Source organism: Capricornis sumatraensis, unplaced genomic scaffold, assembly GCF_032405125.1.
Source record: "Capricornis sumatraensis isolate serow.1 unplaced genomic scaffold, serow.2 scaffold10, whole genome shotgun sequence".
Lineage (NCBI taxonomy): Eukaryota > Metazoa > Chordata > Mammalia > Artiodactyla > Bovidae > Capricornis > Capricornis sumatraensis.
The window spans coordinates 600,110-625,054 of NW_027184621.1; the positions used below are offsets into that span (position 1 = coordinate 600,110).

The 24,945-nt window shown below is 45.9% G+C and overlaps 1 pseudogene; it reads right to left on the bottom strand.

Annotated features, from left to right (window-relative positions):
• LOC138072358 (liprin-alpha-1-like) overlaps positions 1-24,945 on the bottom strand; it is a 52,721-nt pseudogene that overhangs the window by 19,708 nt on the left and 8,068 nt on the right.

Genomic DNA, 24,945 nt, shown 5'->3' on the forward strand with positions numbered 1-24,945 from the left:
ATCCACTGCACTGCAGGACTGCCTGGGCTCTGCTCAGTCTTGTCTCTGGGAAAACGGTGGCGCCTTCACATGCAGGAGTCCCTAAACCAGGGAGACAGAGCCCTCCTCCGAGGACAGGACACCCCATACATCTGCAGAGTGGCCAGGGCCAACCACCAGCTCAGCCTGTTCAGGTTCACACGCTGCTCTGCTCAATGGTTTTGCGAGGAAAACTGTACTGCACAGGAGATGGAAGTCTGGAATCTCCCCGAACCACACCTGTATCCCTCTCATCTCCCCTCCCTCCTGACAGAACCACTCCTTTCTCTGCTCCACTTCTACCCAAGGGCCTGGGGCCAGAGCATACTTGGGAATTGGGTGGGAGGTATGACACGGTCCTGCCATGGGCTGCAGACCCTCGCAGATGCTCTGAGGGCCACAGAGGCCTCTGGGTTGGGTCGTCCCCCAACTATTACCTCCCAGTCCCCTCGCAGAGTGCAGCCTCCATCTCTCTCCCCCTTCTCACTCGAGGCGCTTTCCTCCAGGAGAAGATCTCAGAGACAAGGTGATCAATTGCACTGGGAGGTCCTGCCAAATACGCCAAACCTGCCCTGCCTGTGAGCCAGGTTTTCAGTACACACTCTCTCCCTCCTGAGACAGCATAGTGGCCCCCACCCAGCCCACACTGCCTGTAAGCCCCACTCCAAGGCCCCCCTGTGCTGCTAAGTTACTGCCATGACCCCTCAAGAACTGCCTCCTGGAGACAGCCCTCCCTTGCACCAGCCACTGTGGCCCACTGTCTTCAGAGCACAGTGGCCCCTCCTGCCCCGTGGCTGCTTCCTCTTCTCGTTTCTCACTCTCACTGACACACAGGGGACTGATGACCAGGTCCCAGGCTTCTCCATCTGAACCCCCTAACCATGCCAGGCCTTCGGGTCCCAGCACCAGCAGCACCCCCATCCTTACCCAGTCCCCCCAAGAGCAGTAGGCCATGTCCACCTCCTCTTCCTCCACTGTCTACACAGTCCTCCTTACACTCACCTCATCCACCCTGGGAGCAGGGGTTCTCCACCTCTGACAGCACCAGCCCCTCACCTTGGAGGAGCTCTGCCAGCAAGTCCGGCTATGTCCCCTATCCCTTCTGCAGGGCCTGTGCTCCCCTTGAACTCCACCCACCATGGATTCAGACACAGGGCCAGTTTCTGACTCTGCCTTTGTCTCGAATGATACCCCCTTACTCCAGAAGATGGCTGGGCAGGGGCCCTGGACCGCAAGGATCCCCTAAGCACACAAACGCATAAATATGCATATGGGCTCCAAATTGCCTCCTAACTCAGGATTCAAGCAGCAGTCGATTTCCTACACATAAATGAATGTCACCAGTTAAGCACTTTAATAACCTTTGCTTAAGTTTATCTCTCACTTGTGACCATATTCCATCAAGAAACCACAGAAACATTTAAATACTTAATAAGAATTACTGCCCCTATAAAACAAGTAAGGAAAAATCAGGATGCTCAGTAATCTGCTGGCCTCATTCACAAGCCAGGCGATTCCTCCCACTGCAGTCAACGGCAAGTCATGTCTCAGTCTCCATTCACATAAAAAAGACTACAGGTCATTAACCTTCTGCAACTCTTAAGAAACATCAGTGTCACAGTCTGTCAGGCCCCTCAAATGAATACACCAAATATCAACTGGTTGGCCCCCCACTTCCAAACCTCCGCCTGTGGTTGTGAATTTTGTCAATACTGGGACCACCACTTTTCCTGGTACCAAGTTCGACCCTAAGGATCAATGCTTGTCTCTTCCCTCTCGCTGGCCACAGGCTACAGGCTCCTTGAGGTCTAACCATGAGAGACACCCAGTCATACTGTCCACACACCAGACAGGCCCTTGTCACACTTGACAGTGCTGAGGGGAGCTGCCTGGGGGAGCAGCCTACCCGTGGTGGAGGGGAGCCCCTCACAGCCTTGTCTGGTCCAGTTCGGCTCTCAGGGTTTGAAAGTTTAGAATCAGCTGGTCCTACGAAACAGCAAATGACACAGCCTGCACCACTTGCTTTCCAGATGTAAAATGACTTGCATCAAAATGTGCATAACAGGTTACATTAGTAGTTATCAACTTTGAACATTTTAATTTTGAGAAAATGTTCTCTAAGAGTCCCACAGCAAATATAAACACTCAGAACAATATTAACCCTTATAAATCATAATGAGTAAGAAGTTCCATCTCAGGTGTAGCAAAGCTTCTGGAGGAAACATGGCAAGCTGTTAACAACGATGAAGTCTGGAGAGAGAAGCTGGACTTGGGGCGGGGGTTCGGGTGGCAGGGGACAGAACTTGCGCTATTGCCCTTGCTTCTCTCTTTGCTTTAAACTGGCACCATGGAGCTCACCTGCATTCATGGGCATTCCTCACATTAATTCTTCTACACCCCACTTCACTTCCTCACAGGGTAAAACAAGACAAATGGGCCAAGTTTCTGAGTCACTTGACTTAACCTGGCAGCTCTGTGCTGTCGGCCAAGGCAGTCACTTGCCTCATGCAGCACCTGAGTACATGAGACAGGCTGGTGCAAAGCTCGATATGGAAATCACACAGAAGAGTTCAAGACTCATGGTGAAAGAAGGATGTCAAGCAGCCCACTGGTTTTTAGGAAAGTTTAGATTGTGTATGTGGCTCTTATTATCTTTCTGAAGAATAGCACTGTCCATCTGAAAGGCTCACGCTTTGTCTCAGCCTTCGGGTGAACCCAGAAAGGACTACTCAGAATTCTGAACCACACACAATGGCCACACACACTAAATCCACCTATAATGCAAACACATTCAATGTTCAAAACCAGAAATGCTATACTTGTTACAGCAGTGGATTAGCCATAAGGAAAATGTAACTTGACTTCCGCTAAGCATCTCTAGTGACTGCAACAACAAACCCAGCTCAATTCAGCTCTTAACAAATTTCTAAAGGATTTAGACATTTAAGTACCTTGTCGTTTTGCGTTTCTTCTAATTGCTTTTTCGCATTTTCAACTTCCCATAGGAGAGAATTGTGAAAAAGATACACACACTGCTTTAGGGTCAGTTCTTACAGATGCTGCGTGGACTGTGGGATGGCTACTCTTCTGTTTGAAAGCATAAAGCGCCTTGGGAGAAGGGGCGGGCCTCGCGCCCAGAGTGAAGTGCCAGCACGAGGCCGTTTGACAACTTTTAGCACTAACTTATACACAACCATCTCCTCCTTCCCCGACTGATCTTCTAGGCACAAGAAGGCCAGGTCCCTGGGGTAAGTGAAACTGCTTTATACTTGCTTTCAGCTTTTGCAGTTCGGTGGTCACTCAGGAAACTGGTGCAGGTTTCACATGCCAAATTTAAACCTGAGACAAAGCTATCCCCACCTCAGGGCCAGCCCACAGGTCAGGGTGAAGTCAGAGGACAACCCTGTGTGGTCTCTAGTGAAGTGTATGTGTCATCTTGGGTTTTGTGGGGGGGAAATGTGCCACAGTACTTGCAGTGACCATGGGTCTCTCTCAGAAAAGCCGACATCAGGGATGATTCTGGGCCTTGTCTTTAGGGCACTAGTGCAGCTAGGCCATGTTTTCACCAAACCTGAATCAGACTGTTGCCCACTGAGCTGCTCTGATATAGGTTCTCAGACATTTTCCAAAGCAAATGAAAAGAGAGAAGGCTGGAGTTGGAATATAAGAATGCTTGCTTTTACTTGCTTCAATCTTTTCTATCATATTATATAAAAGATCCTGAACTAAACTTCTTAATTTGGCTGTATCAGGCCTTAGCTACATCACACAGGATTCCTTTGATGTGATTGCCGTGTGGTATGTGGGATCTTAGCTCCCCAAGCAGGCATCAAACCTGCATCCCTGACCATGCAAGGCAGACTCTCAACCACTGGACTGCCAGAAAAGCCCCATAAATAAACTTCTAAGAAAAAAATGAAGGGGTGAGGGTGGACCTAGAAGAAAGTTCTAGCACAGCAGCTGGTAACATCGCGGCCATTGGTGGATCCAGCTCACTGATGCTTTCTGTAAGGGTTGCAGGCACATATCTATTGTCTATTCCTTTACACACTGCCACGCTTATTGACTAGCATGAAATGCTGCTACTCGGTTATTCATAACCAGTAAAGGCATTCAATCTGGGGCCCTCTATGGGAACACTTTTCCAACTTCTGGCTTGGAGATTTCCCCCACACACAGACTGGGCCAGGCCAGGCCAGGCCATGCCAGATGTGCCTCTTTCTAAAGGGACTGTGGGGCTGGCTCATCTTACTCTCCAGAGCAGCCATTCTCTCCTTCAGATGAAGCTGAAGGCTCTCCTCTGATTTGGACAGAAGCTTATGCATGGTATCTGATAAGCATTTATTGTGTTCTTCATTCATTTTTTTCTCTCTGCCTTGCCTAAAACAAGAAAAACCCAAAACTCATAAAATTCAAGATCAAGTACGGTCCTTCTTTTAAAAGCACCCTGTATGCAAGACAGCAAAGGAGACACAGATGTGTAGAGCGGACTTTTGGATTCAGAGAGGGAGAGGGAGAGGGTGGGATGATTTGGGAGAATGGCATTGAAACATGTATGCTATCATGTAAGAAACGAATCGCCAGTCTATGTCCAATGCAGGATACAGCATGCTTGGGGCTGGTGCACGGGGATGACCCAGAGAGATGTTATGGGGAGAGAGGTGGGAAGGGGATTCATGTTTGGGAACACATGTACACCAGTGGTGGATTCATGTCAATGTATGGCAAAACCAATACAGTATTGTAAAGTTAAATGAAGTAAAAATAAATAAATAAATAAATAAATAATAAAAGCACCGTGGAGCAGCGATGTGAGCAGCCTGTGCCCTGATTCCCTAGGAGGCCCCCTCCCATGGCCACCTCTGGTGGGCTCTTAGGAATCACCAGAGCAGACCGGTAAGTGCAGAGGGAGGCAGGGACTTCACTTGTCAAAGGTCACTCCCAATGCTTCTCTTTGACAGAGCACCTAGGAGACCATAGTGTCACCAGCCATTACCTGTCACAGAGGCTTGGGGAGCAAGCAGATTTACATTCAGAAACACGGAGACTTTAAAGGGGATCAGCTTACACACACATTGGTAGAGGAATTTCCCAGTATATAAACAGAAGCTTGAGTCTGGATTAAGGGGCATATTCAGTTTATAAAGCAAAAGTTGAGAAAATCATTTTGGGATAAAAGCCAGTGGAAATAGACTTTCACATATTTTTCTTTACATGCAACATCACTTGAATTCTTTGTAACGATTGCTGTTGTTCAGTTACTCAGTCATGTCTGACTGTTTGTGACTCCATGGACTGCAGCACAGAAGGCTTCCCTGTCCTTCAGTATCTCCCAGAAGTTTCTCAAACTCACGTCCATAGAGTCTGTTTTACCATCCAACCATCTAGTCCTCTGTCGCACCTTCTCCTCCTGCCTTCAACTTTTCCCAGCATCAGGGTCTTTTCCAATGTGTCAGTACTTCGCATCAGGTGGCCAAAGTATTAAACCTTCAGCCTCAACATCAGTCCTTCCAATGAATATTCAGGACTGATTTCCTTTAGGATTGATTGGTTTGATCTCCATGCAGTCCAGGGGACTCTCAAGAGTCTTCTCCAACACCTCAGTTCAAAAGCAGCGATTCTTTGGTGCTCAGCCTTCTTTACGGTCCAACTCTTACATCCATACATGATTACTGGAAAAAAAACATAGCTTTAACTAGGTGTTCCTTTGATGACAAAGAAATGTCTCTACTTTTAATATGCTGTCTAGGTTGGCCATAGCTTTTCTGTCAATGATAATTCATATTCAGTTCAGTTCACTTGCTCAGTCGTGTCTGACTGTGCAACCCCATGGATTGCAGCATGCTAGGCTTCCCTGTCCATCACCAACTCCCAGAACTTGCTCAAACTCATGTCCATTGAGTTGGTGATGCTGTCCAACCATCTCATCCTCTGTCATCCACTCTATTCCTGCCTTCAATCTTTCCAGCATTAGGGTCTTTTCCAATATGAAAATTTGTATTAAAAATGAAATAATTACCTCAAGCAATTTTAAATGTAATAACAAGGTTGGCAAGTCTGTGTTTTATAAATTGAGCATCAATTTCATGGTTTAAAAAGCTGTTTTAAGACCTACTATATTAAAAAAAAAATGGAGAGAAGACAAAAGAATGATCTATTTGAGATTGGCCCTGTGTTAGAAATTGCTGAGGCTAACTGATGGGTCATGGGTATTTATTATACTACTCCATCCACTTTGGGGCATGTTTGAAATTTTCCACTATAAAAAATTAAGCAAACAGGTCATTTTCTGTTAAAACAGAGTCTTCTCCAGCAACACAACTCGAAGGCATCAATTCTTCAGTGCTCAGCCTTCTTTATGGTCCAACTCTCACACCCATATGTGACTACTGGAAAAACCATAGCTTTGACCATGTGGACCTTTGTCAGCAAAGTGATGTCTCTACTTTTCAATATGCTGTCTAGGTTTGTCATAGCTTTCCAATGAGCAAGCATTTTTTAATCTCATGGCTGCAGTCACCATGTCTGCAGTGCTTTTTGAGCCCAAGGAAACAAAACCTGTCACAGCTTCCACAATAAAGCATTGGCATTCAAATATTTTTAAAACAAACCAAAAGTTTACTTTGAATTGGCTTAGTCATAAACAGCATCCTGATCTCAACAGCCTCTGAGCAGCACTTCTGAAAGTAAGGCAGTACACCCTGATGGGGAGGTATTGAGCTCTCTGCCTAAGCGGGGAGGGTGCCTCACCATTGGTCTCATGATGGGAGTCAGAATCACTGTCCCCCAGGAGCCCACGTGTGAGGCTCTGTGGTCCAGGCCCAAGAGCACAGGCATAGTGGGGACAGTACTGACGTGAGGCTGGACCTGGGATCCCCACTCCATTTCCTGTATTGACGTGTGGCCAGCCCTTCCAGGAAACCTCTCTCAGGACTTGGTGATGCGAGCCTCTACCATCACCCTTTCCTGACGTGCCTTCTGTCTCAGTGCAACTGTGGTTCTCCTCCTGTCTAGGAGCAGCCATCCTACACACATACTGTGTCTGGACCAGCAGTTTGGCATGTGGGACTCCAGCACCACGTCCGAGGCAAGCATCACATTCAAGGCAAGCAGGCTCCACACCTGGATGCCATGCCTTCAGTTTCATGGGCCTCGGGCTGGCACCCACAGATTTGTCTGAGGGGCACTCGTGAGGTCCATCTGTATCCCAAGCAGCTCTCTGGACTTGCTGCTCAGAGCAACAAGCAGCCTGTTTGAAAATGGGGACACCCTGGCCTCTGCCCACTGCCTATGGGCTATCACCTCTGGCCCTGCTCCCGAGGAGGTGGGTGCCTGGATTAGCAGATGGGGCCACACACGCACACGGAGGCAAAGATGGGAGCAGCAGAGAATGGCAGCAATGGCCCCTGCCCAAGCTGCGTCTGAACCCAGACGGAGCCTCCCTGTCAGCACACGCACCCACTGCAGCTCCTTGTTCTTCTCCTCCAGTTGGGCCTCCACCTGGCACAGCCTCTCCTCTGTGCTGCCATGTCTCTCTCCTGCCTATTGGTCAAGAACAGTATCAGCTCTGCTGGCAACTAACCTGTTCTGATGGCTCACGGGCTGTGATTGCAGGGGTGGCAAGTGGGGCATGGGGACCACGGGCCCCAGGTTGGCGGGGGGCATGCCCACATGCCTGCTCACACAGCCTGCACAGCTTCTTGTGTGACACGTGGGTCAGGGAGGGTGCTGGTGCCTGGCTCATGAGAGGAGACACACTCCCCCATGCCCTGGGCCCTGCACCCATGGCCAATGCACCCCCTCGTAGGACTGCCTGTGGCGAGCCAGCATGGGCAGCAGGCAGTGGCAAGTGTGGGACACATGAGGCACACGTTCTACATTCCTAATCTGGGAGGTAAGTTCGAACCATTTAGTCTCCTTAGTGGCAGAGCTTCCTGAAGACAAAACGCCGAACTATAAGACTGACTGGGGAGGGACAGCAGAGATGCTAGAGGAAAGAAAGCAAGCCTTTAGAGGAAGATCACAGGTAGAAGGGCTCCCCCCTGGCGGCTGTTATTGACCCTGCTCTGGGAGGGTCTGTGAGCACCCAACACTGCTGGCCACCCGAGACAAGAGGGCCCCTCAGCCGCTCACTCAGCTCCAGGCAATGCACCCGACAGCTGAGCCAACACAGGCCCACCAGACTCTCCATGCCCAGCCAGTGCCCACCAGCAGCGCGGGGCAACACCGTTCCCACCAGATGGATGGAGTGGCTGGCTGGCTGGCAGTGGGGACGATGCTCCCAACAACGCCACATCCCTGGGACACAGCCTCTCACCCACGGGCTCCTGGGGATGGCGAGCTGGGAGTGGGTCCCCGGGTCTGCACATGCCCCTCTGTGACTTCTTCAACAAGTAAAGAAGTCTTCAATAAAGACTTAAAACTGTGTTCATTACAGAGCTATTTTGGCCATCTCTTAAACAAGAATGGGATTTTTCAAGGTCTCTGTCCTGCTAGGCTTTGAGTGGCTGACTGAACTTTGAGCAGCAGTGACTCGGAGCTGAAGAGTCCTGGGGACACACAGAACACAGGACAAAACTGGAGGGAAATTAATGTAGGGATGACACAGAAGCGGGCACTGTCTGACACTCAGGGAGTTCCCCCATCTCAGACGGGCGGCACAACCCCCATGTCTGTGCTCCTGTGTGGACTAAGCAGCATGGTCAGGGGCACAGAGGGACAGCATGGGAAAAGGCCCTCTCTGCGCCTGCCCAGAGAGCTCAGCCTCCACCTCGGGCAGCGTCTCCCTCTGCAGCATCTGCTGCAGCTTCTCCACCAGCTCCAGGCACTCCTGCAACTGGCGGTTCTTATCCTCCGTCTCCAAAGGGAGAGCAGAGGATCAAAACAGGCCGAATGGTGTAGCCACTGCCACTTTAAGTAAGCTGAGACAAAACCTAAATGCACGTGTCTACTGGATTAGTTCTATTTAGGAAGCTGCATCACAATAAATTTTCTCTCAGTGTTCCTGGGTTTGGTCTCAGTAAGCGGAACACCTCCTGACAGAGTATTTGCTTTTCCTAGATGTTCCCCAAAGAAGTCTTAGAAAAAATTCTTATATATTAAAGAAGATCAGTTTTCTGTAGAATCTTATTCATTCTTATTGGCAAGTTAAGGGAAGAAAGGTTCAGTAGAGACCCTTCTTAAAACATCACTAGAATCATCATTTGAAGAGAACCCTACCGACCGCAGATGGCCATGGGCCTGTAAGCCAAAATATGGCTTTCATTTCCACTGAAATACAGACCTGATTAGAGTGTGCCTGGTGAAATGCCAGTCAACTAATATTTGTAAATGCACGATTATTCTTTTAATAGATCTTCTTAATCTGAAAAACTTTCAATGTAGAACATTTAGACAAATTATTTTTTAAAAAAGAAAAAATAAATAACTTATCTATAAGTTCAGGTTCCTGAGAGGTTATCATTTGCTTCTAAACAGCTTTCATATTTTTTCTCTGTGTGTATGACTCTATGTACATACATACACAAACAATACAATATGATTTAAAATCCTCAGAAAACAATAGCATATGGTATGTAGTATTTTCTGATCTGCCTTTTACAGCCATTATTTTGTATATGCTCTTAATTAGCATCCCACATCATACATTTCAATGGCTTTCTAGTATTTTATTTTTGTGGTGGGGACAATGATACACTTTGGCACACACCAGACTGACTCACTTTGTTTTGGAGAAGCCAGATTTGGGTTTCCTGGTTAAGTCCTGATTATCTGAGACCACATGGGAACAGGAGCAAGTAAGTCTCACCAAACCACAGGAAGGATAAACCCTAATCAGACCAGAGCTCTAACCTTGCCTTTTGTCACAGTGACCCAAGTTTCCAGCAGGCAGCCAGCTGCCATGAAGCTCCCTGCTGCTCTCTGCTCTTTCAGGAAAAATGCTAACAAGCCTACAGATTCAAGTCAAGTAAAACAAGAGTCAGGAGTGGAATTCCACAAAATAGTTAAACCAAGTCCCAAATAATTCAAACTTGTAAGTTGCAGTCACCCCCAATTAAAAAAAAAATGTTATTTCCTTCCAGTACAGCTGATTTACCATGATGTACATCCACACTTATTAATGCAATATTTTAGGGTCATAAGAACATTACACTGGGACTTGATTTCCAACTTGGTAGTCACAGGAAAAGGTCTTTACATTCCTTCTTGAGCAATTCATTACTATAAAAATCAGACACAGTTCAGTAAAGCCCATTACCTGTTGATGCATAGAATCCTTATTGGCAATTTCATTTTCAAGTTTATCATTAAGGTCGTGCACAGAGGTGGCTTTGTGCTGTGCAGTGAGGTAACATTCCTCAAGGGTAGTGATGCTCTTTTCCATGTCCTCCTACTGGGCCATGGCTTACATCTGGCATTGCAGAGGAGAAAAAGTAAGCCATTATCATGGAACACTCCGATACACTTAAGAGTGAAAAAAAAAGCTGGACTAAATCCTAAGTTTCAAATCAAACATAAAGTTAGCATCCTCAAAATGTATACTATCATGTAAGAAATGAATCACCAGTCTATGTTTGATGCAGGATACAGGATGCTTGGGGCTGGTGCACAGGGATGATCCAGAGAGATGATATGGGGTGGGAGGTGGGAGAGGGTTCATGTTTGGGAACTCATGTACGCCCGCGGTGGATTCATGTCAATGTATGGCAAAACCAATACAGTATTGTAAAGTAAAATAAAGTAAAAATAAAAATTAAAAAACAAACAAAAAAAAAAGTGTTAGACATGGTGATTTTCTTGGACATAGGCCAAAACGTGCCTACCACAAATGTCACATCTGCCACGATTCGCACCGATATGTCTTTACATTCTGTCTGGCCACTCGGTTTACCAAGCTTCTTTTCTACATAATAAACCCAAACAGCAAACAAAAAGTATGCTAAACTACCCTGTTATTGCAAGAATTCCAGGAGGGAAGATCTCTGGCATGAAATCAGGACCTCTGTCTGCTACACCATACAGGCAGGCTTGACCCAGAACAGGGAGTGATCTTCAACAGACCCAACAGGGAGTTCTGAGGCTCGTTTCCTCAGGTAAAAGTTGGGAAAATCTCATGCAATTTCCTCAAAATTAAAGTAAGAATATTAACAAGTGGAAACAGAAGTCAAAGTGTAACACAACTGTAAGCAGCCTTCTCAAGCAAGCCTAGTTCTAAAGCAGAGTTACACCACATGTATGAAATGCTCAAACCAGGACCAGAACTTGCTGCTGGTGTGACTCCTATCCGCCAGCTCAAAATCCATTTCAGGTCCCTCCCTGGTCACTAAGTAACCAATGTGGGCAAAATCCTAACATTAAAAGTGAAAGGTCTTAAAAACGCTTTTTCCAGAATTTTCTACATATTAAACTGCCACCTAATCTCCAAAGAGTAGTGTGAATAGGTTATACAAACATGTGTAAATGTTTCTGTTTTGAGTTCTCACACAGAATTACTCACACCAAGCTACTAAACAAGTACTCCTGCTGTACCACATGTTGGAGGGGTTCTGTCTGAGACAGTCTCATGGGGAAGGGTGGGGCATGGTGGGCACTATCTGTCTGCATACAAAGGAGAGGTGAGGCTCACAGGAGGAGGCCTGAACCCCAGCACTCTTCTGTTTTCACAGTTACCATTAGGTAGTTTCTCATAAGTCATGAAACCCGCAGACATGACCACCAGAAACATCACGCTTCCACATGGTCACACAGCTCGGGCCTGAGGATCTGAGGGTGAGGAAATGCCACTCGACTTGTCTGCCCACTGATATCACTGTCACACATCCCTTCAAGGAGCGGAACCTCAGAAAACTAGAGATTGCCAAGCAAAGCTGCCTCAGCAGAGCCCACACAGCATGGTCCCATCTCTCCAAGAGAACGGGCTCCACAGACATCACCAGACTCGCCTGAGTGAATCAGAAGGAAATTTCAGCATCATCAGGAACACATTCAACAGGCAGGTGGCGGGGGAGGGGGGATGAACCAGGAGACTGGGGTTGACATATATACAGTACCGATACTATGTATAAAGTCAACGAGTAAGGACATAGTATACAGCATAGGGAAGTCTACTCAGTGCTCTGTGGTGAAGTAAATGGGCAGGAAATCTAAAAGAGAGGGATATATATATATATATATATATATATATATATGTATATATATATGTATATATGTATATTATATGACTGATTCACTTTGCTGTATAGCAGAAATTGACAGCAGTGTAAAGCAACTGTACACCAATAAGTGAATGAATGGATGAATGAATTTTTAAAAAAGGAACACACTGGGCCCCCTAGAACTTGTAGAAATGAGGAGTCCACACCCAGAGTGCAGCACAACGCTAGGGCTGCACTCATGTTGGTCCACTGCCAACAGACCGCCTTGACCAGGCCTCTTCTGCCCCAGAAACCTTGATGCAGAGGCAGGGAGGCAGCCAGTCATGGTCTCACCAGTGCTCTGCTCTTGCTCACGCAGCCATCCCAAGGCTGAGATCACCAGGAGAAAAAGGAACCCACATTCCACCTCAGAACAACAGACACAGCCGCTGTCACTCACTTCATGGACATCCCGCTGCAGTTTCATGTTCACCTCCTCAGACTTGAGGAGGTCCTTCCTGGCCGTGTCCAGGTCCTCCTCCAGCTCCGTCACTTGGACAGAGAGGGCTGCCAGGCACTCCTTCATCTGGTTCTGCTCCTGTGACAGCTTGTCTACGAATTCCTGGAGCTTGATCACCTTAGCCAGGTCTTTCTCATGGCTTAGAGAGCCGTCGGAGGGTCTCTAAGGGGGAAAGGAAGCCTTAGACAGTCTTGTTTTGGGAGGGAGGGAACACAGCACTTCTGGGCAATTGGTGAGGTCAAAACTGCCTTCTGCACTCTGGGAGCTCACAGGAGCCTCACGGCCACTCAGACCTACATGGTGCACTGGTGAGAGGTCCCAACAGCCCCACACAGACTGGATGGTAAGATGAGAACCAGACAGAAAGTGAGACCAAGGACTTGCCTTTCCATTGGCACTTGGCATGTTTTCTTGCTCATGATTTACATCAAGCACCCCATCCATTAGTATCTTTTCCTGGTTATTCTCTTTAGGAATCATCTGCTAAAACCAAAAAAATTGAATCAGAGGAAAGAAATTAGGAAAGACAGCAAAACTCCACCTGGAAAAACTCAACTCTAAAACTGAAAATATAACATAAAAAGAAAATACATGGTGATGCTATCCATCCTGAATACAACCAGGTGATTAGAGTCAGAATTTGTCTTCTACTGGACAAAGGGGTACTTAAGAGATCCTGCAGGTCTGAGCCACAAGTCTAGTTTACTAGTTATTAAAATAACCCAGGTGGGCTTGTCCTCAATCAGAAAGATAAATAACATCTAATGTCCACCACTACAGCCTTCATACTTTTTTGAAATGAAAGGATACAAATGACAAACCCTTAACCGAAATTACACGATGACTGATCAAACTTACCTCTTTATGTGTAGCACATAATTATTCTTCTAACAAACTACACCTTTTGATTGCTACTCATAATCGCTCTCTCAACTGAAATAAAAGGGGTTGAGTCACCGTGTGTTGATGTGTGTATATATGTTAATGCACGTCTGATTGTATACTCACCCTAATACATGGCTGCTGTAACAGAATACCTTTAATGTCTCTCATTGATCTTAACGTCAAGAAAATCTGCTTGTTAACAGCTTTAAATTCTAAGTTTGAGGGAACAAAATGTTATCCTAAATTAATTTTATTACCAAGTTTTTTAACTGCAAATTAATATACAGAATATAATAAATCTTGAGATATTTATGTCAACTAATACTTTTTAACTGGAGGCTTCCCAGGTGGCTCAGTGGTAAAGAATCTGCCTGCCATTGCAAGAGGCAGGTTCGATCCCTGGGTTGGGAAGATCCCCTGGCTTAGAAGATGGCCACCCACTCCAGTATTCTTGTCTAGGAAATCCCAAGAAGAGAGGAGTGTGGTGGGCTATAGTCCACAGGGTCACAAAGACTGGGACATGACTGAGCATATACACAGCCAACACTTTTTAACCATATAAAACTCTGACTTCTTATGGGAAAAAATGTATTTAGAAAAATTCAAGAAGCTCAAAAGTCAACTAGTTACATAAATACATGCCTCATCCACCTAACAAGGCAGCAAGTGTACAAATCCAGGACAGCCGGGTGGCTGGTACTTTCTCATCCAGGACCTTGTGGTGCTCGAACAGATTTCAGTGCCCTGAGCACCTCCACCTTACTGGTCATGCTGGCTGGGGACTGCACCTGCTGCTTGCCCGCCGTCATCCAGAGGGATGACACATACCAGGAAACCAGGCACTTCAGGTGATCCAGCAGCAGGTGCACGGCAGGGCCAAAGGAACACCTTCAACTTCATATTTGAATTCAGGGCAGATAACCCCTCTCAGCCTCATGCTATAGCCGAAAACATGCTAAGACACATTGGAATCCTGCCAGTTCAGTCTAAAGTTAGAGTGGACTTCCCCAGTGGCCCAGTAGTTAAGACTCCACACTTCTGCATGGGTCATGAGTTTTAATCCCTGCTCGGGGAACTAAGATCCCACAGAAAGTGTATCTTGGATAAAAATGTAAGTTGAGAGAACTCCCCCCTCAAATGTACTAAAATTACATTAGCTCTCACCATAAATTTGAAGCAAGGTATGAGAAACCCGAACTGATCCACCCTGGTCTGCTCAGTGGGAAGATGCAAAAAGTGACTTGAAAATCAGACAGACTTTAAAGACAACAACACGGAGTCCAGTGGTGATCCCTGCGGGGCAAATGTCAACACGTAAGAATCCCCCTACTGACCCTGGTGTTGCTCCTTTCCACTTTGAGCACAGCTATTTCTTCTTCTCTTTTAAGAAGCTGCTCCTTGCATATATTTAGTTCTTCAGTACGAGTTGGACACTCCTAGAAAACAGTTAAACGTGTAACTATATGCAAACACAAATTTAAAATAGAGTGAGACTTTGAAGACTTACCCTGACATGTCTCTCCAGGCTCCACACAAAGGATCTCCTTGCCCCTCCAGAGAAGAGGGGGTCCGCTGACACCAAGACCACACAGACCACCACAACTCAGACTGGCCTTAAGCCTCCACCTCGACCTGGCAGGCATGCAGCACGGGAGAACCCGGAATCCAAGCCTGCCTTCTCAAGAACGTCCAGGGACGTCTAAGAAACTTTCCTAAACATAAACCTAACAACAAAGTGGATAAAGAAATTCTTAAACAACACATAGGCAAGTGACCTAGAACCACTGGGGAGAGTGAAGAAAAAAGGTAAGGTCTACAAGGCCACCAGGCTTTGGAGTGTTCCTCTGGGGAAAAGACTGATGGGTCCCCAAGGCCATCTATTAGACTGACTCCACTGAAGTCACTCAGTTGTTCAATAAACTGGTTAAAATGTTAAATTCATGTTATATGTCCAGTTCAATTCAGTTGTTCAGTCGTGTCCAAAACTCTCTGCAACCACAGTAATTGCAGCATGCCATGTCTCCCTGTCCCTCACTAACTCCTGGAGTTTACCTAAACTCATGTCAACGAGTCAGTGATGCCATCCAGCCATCGCATCCTCTGTCGTCCCCTTCTCCTCCTGCCCCTAATCCTTCCCAGGATAAGGGTCTTTTCCAGTGAGTCAACACTTCGCATGAGGTGGCCAAAGTATTGGAGCTTCAACTTCAACATCAGTCCTTCCAATGAACACCCAGGACTGATCTCCTTTAGGATGGACTGGTTGGATCTCCTTGCAGTCCAAGGGACTCTCAAGAGTCTTCTCCAACACCACAGTTCAAAAGCGTCAATAATTCAGTGCTCAGCTTTCCTCACAGTCCAACTCTCACATCCATACGTAACCACTGGAAAAACCATAGCCTTGACTAAACAGACCTTTGTTGGCAAAGTAATGTCTCTGCTTTTCAATATACTATCTAGGTTGGTCATAACTTTCCTTCCAAGGAGTAAGAGTCTTTAATTTCATGCCTGCAATCACCATCTGCAGTGATTTTGGAACCCAAAAAAATACAGTCTGACACTGTTTCCACTGTTTCCCCATCTATTTGCCAAGAAGTGATGGGACCAGATGCCATGATCTTAGTTTTCTGAATGTTGAGCTTTAAGCCAACTTTTTCACTCTCCTATCTAAGTTTCATCAAGAGGCTTTCTAGTTCCTCTTCATTCTCTGCCATAAGGATGGTTTCATCTTCATATCTGTTAGTTAGTTTAGTCGCTCAGTCATGTCTGACTCTTTGCAACACCATGAAGCGCAGCATGCCAGGCCTCCCTGTCCATCACCAACTCCCAGAGTTCACTAAGACTCACATCCATCGAGTCAGTGATGCCATCCAGCCATCTCATCCTCAGTCGTCCCCTTCTCCTCCTGCCCCCAATCCCTCCCAGCATCAAAGGCTTTTCCAATGGGTCAACCCTTCGCATGAGGTGGTCAAAGTACTGAAGCTTCAGCTTTAGCATCATTCCTTCCAAAAAAATCCCATAGTTGATCTCCTTCAGAATGGACTGGTTGGATCTCCTTGCAGTCCAAGGAACTCTCAAGAGTCTTGTCCAACACCACAGTTCAAAAGCATCAATTCTTCTGTGCTCAGCCTTCTTCACAGTCCAACTCTCACAGTCATACATGACTACTTGAAAAGCCATATCTGAATATCTGAGGTTATTGATATTTCTTCCATTAATCTTGATTCCAGCTTGTGCTTCTTCCACTCCAGCTTTTCTCATGATGTACTCTGTGTATAAATTAAATAAGCAGGGTGACAATGTACAGCTTTGACATTCTCCTTTGCCTATTTGGAACCAGTGTGTTGTTTCATGTCCAGTTCTAACTGTTGCTTCCCTACCTGCATACAAGTTTTTCAAGAGGCAGGTCAGGTGGTCTGGTATTCCCATCTCTTTCAGATTTTTCCAGTTTATTGTGATCCACATATTCAAAGGCTTTGGCATAATCAATAAAACAGAAATATATGTTTTTTTCTGGAACTCTCTTGCCTTTTTGATGATCCATCGGATGTTTGCAATTTGATCTCTGGTTCCTCTGCCCTTTCTAGAACCAGTTTGAACATCAGGAAGTTCACAGTTCATGTATTGCTGAAGCCTGGCTTGGAGGATTTGAGCATTACTTTACTTGCATGTGAAATGAGTGCAATTGTGTGGCAGTTTGAGCATTCTTTGGAATTGCCTTTCTTTGGGATTCAAATGAAAACAGACCTTTTCCAGTCCTGTGGCCACTGCTGAGTTTTCCAAATTTGCTGGCATATTGAGTGCAGCACTTTCACAGCATCATCTTTCAGGGTTTGAAATAGCTCAACTGGAATTCCATCACCTCCACTAGCTTAGAATAGTGATGCTTTCTAAGGCCCAGTTGACTTCACATTCCAGGATGTCTGGCTCTAGATGAGTGATCACACCATCGTGATTATCTGGGTTGTGTATTTTACCACAATTTGCGTGCACCTGGGGTCATCCACGTGGTGAACTTGCTCAAACTGAACCACTGAGTCTTTCATTCTTCTATTTTTCTTAGCACAGATTAAAAACAAAACAAAACAAAACATCCTGGGCTACGTATCCCCTACTACACACTGAGTATTCAGCACCCAAAACAGTGCCCAGCACCTGTAAGAGGCATGTAGTAGATATTTGAAGCTATGAGGGTGTATGTTATACATGTAAGCAATAGGTACTCATCATTAAAATCTTGGACACACTGGTCTGTGCTTTTTAGGATAGAGAACATTAAGATGCTTAGCCTTACTGCTTCAAGGACTGACTCTCTAGCTCAATCTCATGCCCCAGAGACTCCTCCAGGTAGTGTTTCCCTTCTTGTGGGGCCTTCGCCTATCCTCCATGCAGCACCTGCACAACCTCGTACAAGGTCAACCTCCTGGGGTTGATCCTACCCACTAAGGCCAAAATGCCCTGGCAGCCAGGGCCCACAACCATGGAAACAAAATGAAACACAACCCCAATGCTTCATGGGGTGAGGACCAATCCGACCGGTCCAGCCCCCAGCTGCTCTCACCTCAGGCCACTCTGCTTCCAGGACATGGGCAAAGGCCAAGTTCTTCCTTGTCTTGGCCTTTGCCTTGGGGTTGCAGCACTGAAAAAGAGCTCATAGGCAGGCTTTGCTGTGACCCATCGTCACGAATGGGGGCAGCCCTCCACTCAGGAGCAACTGCTGTTTCACAGTCTCATACATCAGCGCCCGAGCTATCACCACCGATCTCACACTATGACAACCATTATTCACACTACGGCCACTGCTCTCACATACACCACTTTCACTTCTGATCTCAAAAGCACCGCTCTCACATACCACTCTCATACACACCGCTCTCACACTATGACCACTGCTCTCACCCTATGACCACCAGCACCACTGTCTCAAGAAGAAATGGCACTAAGGCTCTGCCAGAAGCACATCTCCCAGGAGCCAGAAACCCAGAACCCACTCAGTCACAAGGGGCTCCGTGGTAACAGGGGGGCTGGGCTCAGGCCCACTGTCAAGGATGCAGAGGGGGGAGGGGCTGCCAAAAAGATGGCAGCTGACTGTGGGTGTGGGAGAAGGAAGGCCATGCCCACAGCTCACGCCCACCATCAAACATGACCTTGCAAGATACTGGGTCACAGTCGAACTGAACAGTTTAAACTGCTTCAGAAACCACCACTGCTAGGAATGAGCACGTCTTCTAAGTGGGCTTCTTCCCCCTCCAACACCCAAACAAGCCTCCAGTGAGGCTACTGAAGGGGCACCCCTGAACTCAAGGGTATCCCCAGAACCCACCCAGCTGAGGTGGACTCACCAAGCTAGCTGCCCCACACTCTCACCCTGAGCTCGGTCCTCCCTGACTGACTGTCTTACTCGAGCTCAACAAGGGCTTGACCAACCTCCCTCCAGGCACTTAAAATGAACCCACAGTGGGTACAGGGGTTCATTCAACCTGCTGCAAACTCACCCTCTTAACTTCGACCCTGGGCTGCCAGACGACTCTGCCCCATGGGGGCTGCATGGTGGAGGCTCAGGGGTGTCCCTGCCTTGAGCCATGACAGCCAGTGCCTTCCAGACCCCACCAGGTGCTGCCCCACCCTCCATCCCCAAGTCTCCCACCCATCTCTTGGCCCCACTCCTACCCTCGTGGCTCTCCACTCACCAGGGCACAGGCCACACCATCCCTGGATCAGCCAGGACCCCTGCTGTCACTTGAGGACCTCAGTCCCCAGGGTGCTTGGGGTTCTATATCCACCCATCTCAGCAATTACACACTCTGGGAGAGACAGAGTACAGTTTGGGGTCCCGCCCGCTGTTCACCCTGTTCACATTCTCTTTTTTTGACATTATCTACTAGAGTTCTCTGATATGTCTTTTTAAAATCTCAACTGTTGCTTTCAAAGAGACTGAAAAATCACTGTGCTCAATTTTAAGAATAAAATCTTCATTTTCAACCTTAAAGTGAAACTGACTAAAAGAAGTCATTTTTTAAACTGAAAAAAAAAAAAAAAACAAAGCCCACAATGTGATCATGTCACAGAATACAGGTCAGGTAACCCCTCCCTCCTCAGCCTTCTCCTCCACCACCAGCAGCCTGTCATCGCAAGGCCTGGGCTGGCAGCGGCAGGGGAAGAGGGCAGACCAGCTCCTCTGTCTCCAGGCCATGTGGGCTGCTTGCTCCACCTTCTTCCCAAGTTCACGTGGCACTGAAACAGCCCAGGCAAGCTGGGGATTCTGATCAGAAATACAACCGTGGGTACTAAGCAAGGACCCCTGGTTCTTGTTTTCCCTGGTATCAAATAAAGATGATCAATACAATTACTGTGACTGTTACATGTGGCTTCAGATGACTGAAGACACCCAGGGCACCCCCACTTCCAGTGACAGATGCAAGCAGCTTGTAGGTCAGCCTACCAAGAGCTAGAAATACATTTTAAAAGAGGTCCTTAGGCAGCCACAATAAAAAAAAATTCAAATGAAATGGAAGCCCAGTGAGGGAGTTGGAGACTGAGAGGGCCACTCCTTCCCTCGGGGCATCTGAACAAAGCTGACTCTGTGAAGAAAAGGCAGAGAAAAAGTCAAGAGGAGGGGGCTGGCTAACACAGCTCTGGATGGTTCCTTGGGCTTGGAAGACAAAAATTCGAGCACAGGCCAGACAAGTCAGTCCGGATGTCAGAAAATGTACACAACACTCTGCCTAAACCAGCTAAGTGCTGAGTATCAGTCACCTCATGGTGCTCAGGAGACAGACGGTGGGTCAGGACCTGCCAAGAAGGAGGGGCCTGAGAGGCAGCCCAGGCTTCCAGACGGAGATTCAGGAAGGCTCCTCCCTGGGGTCAGGGGGAAGGTAGGTGAAGGCTGCTAAGACTGAGCTTACAAGGATCCTCCAGCCTCAAGGTCCTGAGGGACAGACAGCTCTGTGTCAGAGGAAACTCTGGAGAAGACAGCATCACCAGAACCTCTAGAGTTTTCCAAACATAATGTCCAACATGCAATCAAAAAAACAAAAGAGGTTGTAACAACCAACAGGACCAAGAAAAAGAGAACTGAACCAGATCCAGAGGTATCAGATGTATATCAACATATCAGAGGTATGCTAGAGGCATCAGGTGCAAACGTCACCTGTTCAAAAATATACTTGCAAAAGGAAAAAAAAAATCTCTGAGAACCAAAACCGGTTCCAGAACTTTACAATAACAGTGACTGAATTTAAAAACTCATTCTCTGGGCTTAACATCAAATTGGACGTAGCTGGAGAGAGGTTCAGTGAACTGAAGGATGGGTTAGTTAAAAAATATATATAAGAGGGAAAAAAGTATAGAATATTTTGAAGGAGCTCCTTGTTAAACTACGTTGTTAAAAACTATAAATGGGGACCCTCATGGAGAAACAGTGGAAACAATGTCAGACTTTATTTTTGGGGGCTCCAAAATCACTGCAGATGGTGATTGGAGCCATGAAATTAAAAGATGCTTACTCCTTGGAAGAAAAGTTATGACCAAAACTAGATAGCATATTCAAAAGCAGAGACATTACTTTGCTGACTAAGGTCTGCCTAGTCAAGGCTATGGTTTTTCCAGTAGTCATGTATGGATTTGAGAGTTGGACAGTGAAGAAGGCTGAGTGCTGAAGAATTGATGCTTTTGAACTGTGGTGTTGGACAAGACTCTTGAGAGTTCTTTGGACTGCAAGGAGATCCAACCAGTCCATTCTAAAGGAGATCAACCCTGGGGTTTCTTTGGATGGAATGATACTAAAGCTGAAACTCCAGTACTTTGGCCACCTCATGCGAAGAGTTGACTCATTGGAAAAGCCTTTGATGCTGGGAGGGATTGGGGGCAGGAGGAGAAGGGGATGACCGAGGATGAGAAGGCTGGATGGCATCACTGATTCAATGGATGCAAGTCTGAGTGAACTCTGGGAGTTGGTGATGAACAGGGAGCCCTGCTGCAATTCATGGGCTCGCAAAGTGTCAGACACGACTGAGCGACTGAACTGAACTGAACTGAACTGAACTCATGGTGGAGAAAAGACAGAAAGGGGAAAAAGAAATGCCTCCAGGGGTTGAAACTAAAGAGCTTCTTAATGAAAGTGAAAGAGGAGAGAGGAAAAGCTGGCATAAGACTCATATTGAAAAAATGGAGATCATGGCATCCAGCCCCATCACTTCATGGCAAATAAACAGGGAAATAATGGAAACAGTGACAGACTTTATTTTCTTGGGCTCCAAAATTACTGCAGATGGTGAAATTAAAAGTTGCTTGCTCCTTAGAAGGAAAGCTAGACAGCTTATTAAAAAACAGACATTACTTTGCCAACAAACGCTTATTGTGTCAAAGTTATGGTTTATCCAGTAATCATGTATGGATGTGAGCGTTGGCCCATGAAGTAGGCCGAATGCCAAAGAATCGATGCTTCTGAACTGGGGGGTTGGAGAAGACTCTTGAAAGCCCTGTAGACTGCTAAGAGATCCATCCAATCAATCCTAAAGCAAATCAGACCTGAATATTAACTGGAAAGACTGATGCTGAAGCTCTAAGAATTTGGCCACCTGATGCAAAGAACTGACTCATTAGAAAAGAACCTGATGCTGGGGAAGACTGAAGGCAGGAGGAGAAGGGAACGACAGAGGATGAGATGGTTGGATGGCATCACCGACTCAATGGACATGAGCTTGAGCAAGCTCCGGGAGTTGGTGATGGACAGAGAAGCCTGGCATGCTGCAGTCCATGGGATTGGGTTGCAATGGCTCAGACACTGAGTGACTGAACTGACTGACAGGGACAGTAGCAAGAGTTGGTTCAAGAATCAGACCATTGACTCAAAAATGAAAACCACACATTGGTTTCAGTTTCTCTGCGGTGCCTAAGGCAAGAAGAAAATGTTCAAGCACTCAGAGGAAAAAGGGTGTGGCTTTTAATGGCACAACAACACCAAGAGCTGACTTTTCAAGAACAAGGAAGTCAGAAGATAATGGACTGGCATCTGTAAAATGCTGAAAAACAAATAACCACCAACCTGGAATTCTATGCCCAAGAAAAACACTCTTCAAAAGTGAAAGCAAAATAAGGACTTTTAGGGCAAATGGAAATGAGACCACTCATCACACACAGACATGAACTAACAAAATATTGTGGAAAAAAAAAAGTAGTCTCTGATGGAAATATAAAAAAAACTAGTAAAGACCAACAACGAGGTAACTGTGAGGGTAAATACTAACTTTACAAAACAATGATGTTAATGCCAAAAATATATCTAACAATTTAAAGTGTAACAGTGACAAAGAGGAAACAGTCATGCCAAGGAAGCAGTAAAAGTACTAAGTTAGACTTGAATGTAAAACACACACTGAATCTGCAAATGTATACCCAACAACCTGATAGGAGTACAGAACTAGAAAAACACTTCATACTTTTAAAAGAAGGCAAGAGAAAAGAACACAGAATAGGTGGGACAAACAGAAAACAAACAGTCACGTGGTATCTACACAATGAAATATCAGCATGATAAATAGAGCAAATACTCTCAAAAGATAAAGTGTCAAACTGATTACAATGAAAACTATACACTATTCACAGAGGCACATGTTAAGATGGAAGGTCTTTTAGAAAGCTGAAAGTAAGAGATATGCAGGCAAACAAGGACAGAAAACTGATGTGGCAATATCACTGGCAAATTGTGTCTAAAGAAAGAAGCATTACTAGAGATAAAAAGGAGCATCTCATACTGATACAAGTTCAATCTAGCAAGAAGATGAGGATTCTAAATTTGAATGTACCTGAAAGTGAAAGAGGAGAGTGAAAAAATTGGCTTAAAGCTCAACATTCAGAAAACAAAGATCATGGCATCTGGTCCCATCACTTCATGGGAAATAGATGGGAAAACAGTGGAAACAGTGTCAGACTTTATTTTTGGGGGCTCCAAAATCACTGCAGATGGTGACTGCAGTCATGAAATTAAAAGACACTTACTCCTTGGAAGAAAAGTTATGACCAAACTAGATAGCATATTCAAAAGCAGAGACAGTACTTTGCTGACTAAGGTCTGTCTAGTCAAGGCTATGGTTTTTCCAGTAGTCATGTATAGATGTGAAAGTTGGACTGTGAAGAAGGCTGAGCATCAGAGAATTGATGCTTTTGAACTGTGGTATTGGAGAAGACTCTTGAGAGTCCCTTGGACTGCAAGGAGATCCAACCAGTCCATTCTGAAGGAGATCAGCCCTGAGATTTCTTTGGAAGGAATGATGCTAAAGCTGAAACTCCAGTACTTTGGCCACCTCTTGCAAAGAGTTGACTCACTGGAAAAGACTTTGGTGCTGGGAGGGATTGGGGGCAGGAGGAGAAGTGTACGACAGAGGATAAGATGTCTGGATGGCATCATTGACTCGATGGACATGAATCTGAGTGAAATTGGGAGTTGGTGATGGACAGGGAGGCCTGGCGTGCTGTGATTCATGGGGTTGCAATGAGTCGGACAAGACTGAGTGACTGAACTGAAGTGAACTGAACTGAATAACATAACCTCAAAATATCAATACATAAAAACTGACAGAAATAGAAAAGGAGTAATAGTCAAGTTCACAATCGCAGTGGGAGATGTTAAAGACACATGTCAATGTATGGCAAAACCAATACAGCATTGTAAAGTAAAATAAAGTAAAAATAAAAATTTAAATTAAAAAAAAAAAGTAAAAAAAAAAAGACACATCTCTCATGGAACTGGGCTCCCTGGTATGTAGTCACCTGCAGCCATGAAGTACCTAAAATGTGGCTGGCTCTAAAATGAGATGTGCTGCAAACATGAAACACACACTGGATTTTAAGACATAGCATGAAAAAAAGAACATGAAATATTTCATTAGGTTTTATCATGCTGATTACACACTGAAATGATATATTTTGGTTGTGCTAAAATAAAATATATTACAGGTAATTTCACCTATTTCTGTTTTACTTAACGTGGCTACTGAAATCTGAAATACATGAGTGACAAACCTGATCTAACCGATACACATAGAACATTGCATTCCCATTGATACATATAATTTTCAAGAGCCCAGGGAGCATATAACAAAGTGAATATATATTGGGCCATTAGGAAAGCTCAAATTATTTCAAAGGACTGAAATAATGCAGGGTATACTTAGGAATTGCAACAGGCTGACGGTTTATGTGCCCTGAAAGTTCACCCAGCATGTGGTGATGATCCTAGGAGGTAGGCACTCTGGGCAGGGTCAGGTCAGGAAGGAATGAGCTTCCATGCTTCGAGGACAGGGAGAATCAGCAGGCAGTCTAGGAAGTAGGAAACAGGCTTCACCAGACGTGGCACCTGCTGGTGATCTTGATACTCCCCAGCCTCCAGGA